The sequence below is a fragment of the Bos javanicus genome, chromosome 2 (genome assembly GCF_032452875.1).
Source record: "Bos javanicus breed banteng chromosome 2, ARS-OSU_banteng_1.0, whole genome shotgun sequence".
NCBI lineage: Eukaryota > Metazoa > Chordata > Mammalia > Artiodactyla > Bovidae > Bos > Bos javanicus.
In genome coordinates, this window is record NC_083869.1 from 136,274,665 (window position 1) to 136,282,403 (window position 7,739).

At 48.3% G+C, this 7,739-nt stretch overlaps 1 long non-coding RNA gene across 4 annotated transcripts; it reads right to left on the minus strand.

Annotated features, from left to right (window-relative positions):
* On the minus strand, positions 1–3,668 carry LOC133235027 (uncharacterized). 4 transcript variants are annotated; one of them, XR_009732410.1, is made up of 3 exons: positions 3,367–3,668; positions 3,065–3,260; positions 1–462 (listed from the first exon to the last, which is right to left on the minus strand). It is a non-coding gene; the product is annotated as an uncharacterized LOC133235027 (long non-coding RNA). The 4 variants fall into 4 exon arrangements; XR_009732412.1 differs by having other exon boundaries at positions 3,065–3,245; positions 3,490–3,667; XR_009732411.1 differs by having other exon boundaries at positions 3,065–3,245; positions 3,403–3,667.
* Positions 3,669–7,739: the final 4,071 nt, after the last annotated feature.

Here is a 7,739-nt window from a genome sequence, read left to right on the forward strand (position 1 = left end):
TAAATCAAAAGAATGTGTCAAGTTTGTGAAAGTTTTACCAGACCCACTCCCACAATTAGCATTTTAGGATAACAGGATTAGAATTTAACAGAAAGATCCTAGCAGACCCATTCCCATAATATACATTCTAAGATATCAGGATTAATCAGAAGGTTTTTAGGAAGGAGAAACTGTCCTCAAGCAGGATACATTGTTGTTATATGATCCCTAGTACAGAGTTTAAGTGGCTCAGATGGGAAAGCATCTGCCTACAATGTGGGAGACCTGGGCTGGATCCCTGGGTTGGGAAGATCCCCTGGAGAAGGAAACAGCAACCCACTCCAGTACTCTTGCCTGGAAAATCCCATGGACAAAGGAGCCTGGTAGGCTACAGTCCATGGGGTTGCAGAGTCAGGCATGACCGAGCAACTTCACTTTCTTTCACAGAGTTTAAACTGAGTTGTGTAATCATCAGTTCTGGGCCTAAAGAAAGAAAGAAACAAAAACAAAAACAAATGTCTTAAGTGACTAAGACTAAGGAATGTAGAGAGAAAAAAAAGATGTCTGTCCTTTCCTCCTCCTTGAGAACTCCAGACCCTCTCTCCTCGGCTTCCCCTGGGCTTCTTATCAACCTGCCTAGGAACTGACTCTCACTTTGAGCACCTCTTCAGCCTGTGAGCTCCATGAGAACATCAGGCCAGAAAGATAAAAGACCTTGAGTAAATGTTATGATGACTGAATAACTGTACAGATAAAATGATTAAACAGAGTCCATGAGAAGGTTACATTCACTGAAGATTAGCTTTTTCTTCCTCCTCCCTCCCTGTTTCCAGAACAGAAGTTCAAGGGATTTATATCACCCTCACCTCATAAGGAACTCCAGTGGTCTGGGTGAGTTTTATCTTTTCTCTATTTGTACACTGGAAGACATTTCATGACTGTACCCCTCAAAACTGAGAAAATTACTACTTGAGGGGCAGGGACCCTCCATGTTGTCTGAGTCAAAACAGAACAATATGTGAACACAGGATATTGAGGAGGTGGCTGGGCCCCTGGGCAGCTGGAAGTAGGGAGACAAAGGCAGAGGGGTGCTGTTTCCACCTCCCTCCTCCCAACATGACACACTTGTCCCTCTTTGTACTTAATCAATCCGATCCTGATTATCTGGAGATTGACATGTCTGCTGGCAGATGGTGTGGTCTTAGGTCACAGCATTAAGGCCACCAGACCTCAGTTCTGAGCTGTTTGCCAGACCTAGGACAAGTCTTCAGCGTCTCAGATCTGCTGTTTTATCCCTAAGCATTGACAGCGGTACCACCTATGTGAGGGTCCACAGGCAGAGGCTTCGGCACTTGGGATTGGTCACTGAAAGGCTGCAGCCCCGTGAAGGCTGCCCCTAGAATCCCAGCCGGAACACGAGTGGTACGTGCAATATCTGGATGAAGCAGTGAAGATGTCAGCGAGAGACACGCAGTTGGTGCCAGGACAGCATTGAATTAGAGCACTGGGCTTTTCTCCACTCACTTCCAGAGGGTCAGGCCCTATTGCCACTGGCCACATACCCTGAGTGATAACCACCTCCTGGGAACTCCAAGTCACAGCCTGATGGCTGGGCCTCCACAGGGCTGAAGGATGTGTCAGGAGCAGTTTGCCCACAGATGCTGGGCACCCCAGGGCTCTGACAGGGGCTGGTGAGGTTGGCATGGCAGGGCCCCACAGCACAGGGTATTGGGGTGCCTGGTCGGGGCTGCCATCATCTAGGGCCATGCCACCATGAAGGCCCCTGGTAATTTCTGAGCTCAGAAGCTAAAGCAAGGTTGAGCCTGGCTAGTACTTGGTTGCAAGACCAGCTGGAAAGACCAGGTGCTGTGGACTTTCCCGCTTGTCTCTCCTTTCATCTCTCTCACCCTTGGCCACCCTTGGTCTCTTCTTTGGCCATTGGGAAGTGGACCTATTGTTTAGCCTTGGCCTGAGTGGGTGCTGTGGGGGTTCTGACAATGGGCAGCACAGTTGGGCTGCCGTCCTCTGTGCTTGCTGGCCGCTCTGGGTTGGTGGGCAGGTTGAGTGCCTACAGGAAGGCAGTACTTTATGCCATGGAACTGTGTGCATAAAATGGTTCTAATGGTGACATTGGACCTCTGTGTATTTTCCACATTTAAAGAACTGTAGCACGTCTGTGTGTATGTGTGTGTGTGTGTGTGTGTGTGTGCATGTGTTAAAGACAGGAAAATTCTGAAGCCAAACAAAAAATTGGATCACATGATAAAATATGAATGAGCTTCAAAAACATGACACTGTGTAAGAAACCGGACCTAAATGGCCACAGTTGTACAAAGCCATGTGCTTGAAATACACAGAATAGGCAATTCCATGAGGATGAAAGAGTGAGGAATGTGGAATTTAAGTGACTGATTAAGGAACATTAGGTGTCTTTGTAGGGAGATAAAATATAAAATCTTCTGGATCAGATAGTGATGATGGCTACACAACTATATAAATAGGCAATCACTAAAATATAGTGCTCAAAGGAGAATTTTTGGGTATATGATATATATTTCAACTTAAAATGATTAATTTGAATTTTTTTTCAAAAATAACAAAACCCACATATTATCCTCAGTGCTTTATTTGGTTCTCACTCTAAGCTCTGTAGACATAAACAAACATGCCTGTGTCTGTGTGTGCATGCTCAGTCGTGTTTGACTCTTTGTGACCCCACGGCCTGCAGATAGCCAGGCTCCTCTGTTCATGGAATTTTCCAGGCAAGAATACTGGAGTGGGTGGCCATTTCCTACTCCAGGATATTTTCCTGATCCTTCACTGTTTCTTCAGAATTTGTCTCCAGAGCAAGGAGTCAGCCACCACCACTCGCCTAGGCTGAGACTCAGGGCACACAGAGGAGTGGGGACATGCTCTGGTGGGAAAGAGGGAAAGCGTGTCCTGCTCAGAGCGTGTAATATGGGGAAGCCAGACGCAGGCTGGCAGGAAGAGGGCCGTCCCAGGTGACAGCTTAGATGAGATTTGGCTTCCTCCATTTGGTACTAAATAGAAAGGAAGAAAAATAAGGAAGGTGACAGTCACTGACCACGCACTGAATCCTGGAGCCCATTGCTGCAGGGGCTGGGGTCTGGTTTTCCAGGTCGGTTGCTGCAGGGCAGGACCTCGTGACTGGAAGGAGAGGTTCCCCAACTTCCCAGTGTGTTAAGAAAGTTCTTCATTTCAACATCCTTCTCTGGTCGTCTTCAATTGGATACTCTGTGGATAAACTTGAAACAGTTTTTCTGAAATTAATTGCAAACAAAGGTAATAATTACGTTATTTTTGAGTAACAATGATAATGTTAATTTTCATTATAATTAATTTCAAGATTTCTCATTGAATACCTACATTACAATACAAATATTAACAAAAACCCCCAACAACCTGTCGGGCCATCTGGTCGACCTCGCCACAGCAGCCACCAATCTGTCAGCTTTGTGATTCTCACACAGATGTATCCGTGTCTCATACCCGGGAAACACAGCGCCTCCACACGGACACCATCCTTTCCACTTGTGAGCCCGAGGAGAATAGAAGGGACTCCTGGCGCCCCTGGAATAGATGCAGCCCGACCTGCAGGAAACCCGTCTGCGGAGTCCTGAGCACGTCACCGGGAACCGTGGCCGCCTGGGGGACGACACTGAAGGCAGCGGGACGACGTTCCCCCAAGGTGGCAAGGAAGCGCTTCCGGCGCTCTTTGGGGAGGAGGACGGGCGGCCCGTGGTCCCTGCCGGTGCCTCCTGTTCTGGACACCAGGGCCGGCCCTCTCCGGGGAGAGGACACACGTTTGTGAATCGGGACTATCGGGGTCCATGGGGGAGGCTGGGAAGACTGGACATGTCTGCGTGCGTCCGTGTGGTCCGCACCTCCGGGCGAGTGGGAAACATGGAGAAGGTGTAACCCCGCGGACGCCGGCGCCGTGCCCTTTCCTGCTCGCGCTCAGCTGCCCCGGCGGTGCCCGCGGGCAGAAGGGGCCCCGCGGCGCGCTGGTCCACCCGGCCGGGCAGCGACACCGCCCGCCGCCGCCCGCCCAGGCCGCGGACCTGCAGCCCGAATCTCCGGAGACAGCAGGCTCTTCCCGGGTCTCATGGCACCGGGAGCGTTGCCGCTGTCACCCCCGGCCTCTGGAGCTCTGCCCCGGGCTCGGCGGCCGAAACTTCGCGGGAGTCGCCAACGTTCCCCAGGAAGGGACGGGCTCACGGCGGCCGCTGGGTGGCTCCCGACGGGCGGCGCACACGGCCCCGGGCGGACCCCGACCGCCGGGCCGCCCTACGCCCCGCTTGTCCCGCGCGTCCGCCTGGGAGCCGGCTCCCGGCCCGGCAGGGCGCGGAGACCCAGACACCAGACGGGAGGGCGGGAGCTGGGAAGACCTCCCCGGGCAGCTGCGGGAGAAGGCGCGCTCCTCAGCGATTCCCGAGGCTCGGACCCAGGCGGCCCAGAGGGCAGGTCCCTGCTCCCGGGCGGACTTAGGAATTTAGTGAGACTTAGACTGTGTGGACTGTAAAACTGAAACCATGAAAGGACTGGGTAAAATCATGTATGAATGATTTTTATTCTGTGGAATAGAAAGAGTGGAATCATGATACAACATTTGTTTTAAAACAGTCTCTTCAGAAGCCATCAAAGAAATGAATGATAAACAGCCATAGACCACCTTTTCATATTCCACACGGAAGGTCCAATGATAACAACTCAGCGTGGGAGGAACATTTGTGCAAATACCTGTGTACTAAGATTGTTGATATTAGTATCACTCAGTATAAAAACAGAACATTCAGGAAACAGCCATTAAGACGGATCTGGGAAGGAAATTTGTATCGGTACTGACTTGGAAAGATCTGTATGATGAATTGTTGGATAAAATAGCCAAGTTATAGGATTTCCACTGGTGCTAAAAGAAAAAAATATATACATTTGTACATTTATCTTTTAAACGAACTAAGATGGAAAGGCAAATGAATTAGAACAGCTAAAGCAGCTTTATAAAAAGAATACAATCTTTCGCATAGCTTGGCACCTGGTGCCAGAAAGAAGTGTCTTCAGAAACCAAGACGAGCCACACCGCCTGCTTTTCTGCCCCCTCCTTCTCCTGTAACCTCCAGGCAGGCAGCTGGCATCCTAGCCCCTTAAAGTCACTGCTCCACTCAGACAGACGCAGATCCAAGGAGGGGTTGGTATGACCTTGGCTCTGCAGACTTGGGCTCCTCAGCCTCTTGCCTCATCCTGGGAGCCCCCAGCCAGTCAGTCATCACCCCAGTCTTCCCCACCAGAGGCGACTGGCCCCACTCTGCAGGGGGCAGCCCTTGTCTCTATGAGCTCTGAGCTGTTTTCCCAAAGGAAGGATTTTCCCTTTGCACCACAGGTATGAAGCAAGGGGATAACTGACTTTTTGCACCTGGACCCATCGTACACTTTGTCCTCACATCTGGCCCTAATTATCCCCATGAGGGTAGAAGAAGGCCGTTCCCTTTACATAGGAGGTGTGAGTCAATGGGACGCCTGAGCTTTCACATCTGGACCTTTCATGCACATTTGGTATGCACTCAGCTCCTGAAGACACAAGACAGAGACAGGGTTAGGCCTCTTAGCGTGGTGTGGCCATTGCTTCCATAAAATATCCAGGGTCTCTAAGCAGCACCAGGGAGGCAAGAATAAAGAAGCATGCAATCATTCAAGCCACACACACACACACACACACACACACACACACGGAGAGACTATAGAATCCACCTGATCCTAAGGGAAAATGCAACTCTGGAATCAACCACGTCAATGTGTCATGCAGAAGATCATCTAAATGACCTGATTCTGTAACAAATTTTCAATTATTAATAAATATTTGCTGTCCTTGTGTTTATTCTGAGATTACTGAGAGTAACATGGCCAGTTTTACATTACTTAAAAAAGATTTATTTCATGGGGCAAAATTTAATAAAACTTTACTTTTCTTCAAGTAAAACTCCAGCATACAGTAATTAAAATACTACTTTCCTGAGCCAGAGCCGGCAAGTTTTTCTAAAGGGCAGATAGTAGATATTTTAGACTGTCATATGACCTCTGCTGCATCTACTCAATTCTGTTATTGCAGCAGGAAAGCAGTCTTAGATATCTTTATAGACACTGAAATTTGACAGCCATATAATTCATATGTCTCACAAAACTTTATAACATTTAAAATAATAAAAATCATTCTCAGCTTTTAGGTCCAACCAGCACAGGTTGTGGTAGAATTTGACCCAGGGGATGTAGGATGCTATGGCCTGATCTATAAAACCACAGTGGAACTGTGAGGGGAAACATGCTGACTGAAACCGCCCACCCTGGCCAGGCACCACAGTAACCATTTGCATGAGTTGTTTTATGACAGGAGGTCCTGGTAAGGAACAGAGAACTAACAAGCCTCCAGCAACTGGAAGAGTTCGGGAAAGGTCAAAAGGAGACATCACAGGTCCGACTACCTCCCAGAATCCTTCTCTCTGGCATCCATCTTGGCTGAACCAAGATGTACACCAGCAGGAAGGACTCTGAGTCAGAATGATTAGCTAAAGACAACCCAAAAACTAATCCCATCACCGTAAAACCCGAGACTGTGAGCCGTGTGGCAGAGCTGTTCTGGGTTCCCTTACCCTACTGCTCTCCATGCAGGTGCCCTTTCCCAATAAAATCTCTGGCTTTGTCAGACATGTGTCTCCTCAGACAATTCACTTCCGAGTGTTCGACAGGAGCCCAGTTTCAGGCCCTGGAAGGGTCCCCCTTCCTGCAACAGTACCACCTGATGTGGAACACCCACTTTGTTCTCAGGAATCAGTGACCTGTAAGGATGTGGTTGTGAGCTTCATTCAAAAAGACCAGCCCTGTCTTGTGATGCTGGAGACATCAGTCATCTGTGGGTGAGACTGTCACTATTTAATAGAGAATCACCCAGAACAGCTTGGCCGAGTCAACTCTCATCCCCACCCCCACCTCTTCTAAGGCTCACATTTACCTGAAGGACATTTTTAACAAATTATATTTTAAACTAGCCCTGAAAGAGAAGACACTTTTCAGACAAGCACAAATGAATAAATGAATTATAAAACTTACTACAATGTTCTCAAGCAGTTTAATATTTCACTATATGGTTTTTCTCTATAAACTAGCAAGTTCCATAAGGGTGAAGGACATCTAAGAAATTACATAAACAAGATCAGAGCCCTGGGAAGTCCTAAATATCTGTCTCCTTGAACTGAGAGCTTAGGACAAAACTTAGCAACTTCCCATATTTTAGCTTAATACTGAAAATGGATTTTAGTGATATTTTCAATTAAAGTTTTCAATGCATCAGTTTAGCAGGGGACTTACCAGAGTGAAGCTCATCTTTCTTGCAATAATCCAGTTACACCCCCACGAGATGCCTGTGCCTTGAGGCTGTGCAGTTAGAAACTGCTTATATTATCAGGGAAAGAGCGCACATTTCAAAGCAGGTTATATATTTAGGAGAGAGTGGAGGGTGCAAGGTGCGAGAAAGGAACAAGTCCATTTTCCTGGAAGGTAGAAGAATCAGGTCCAGATTCACTGAATTGAGAGCATCTATTTTCCACATAGATTTTCAGAGACGCAGCTGGTGAAGACAGCGGATTGGCGCTGAGCTTGGCTGTCCTCCCACAGAAAGGAGAGCTGAAAATACCAGACTTCTACACGTTGGAGCAGCCTGACAAGGCTGCTGCACTGAACCCCCTCAA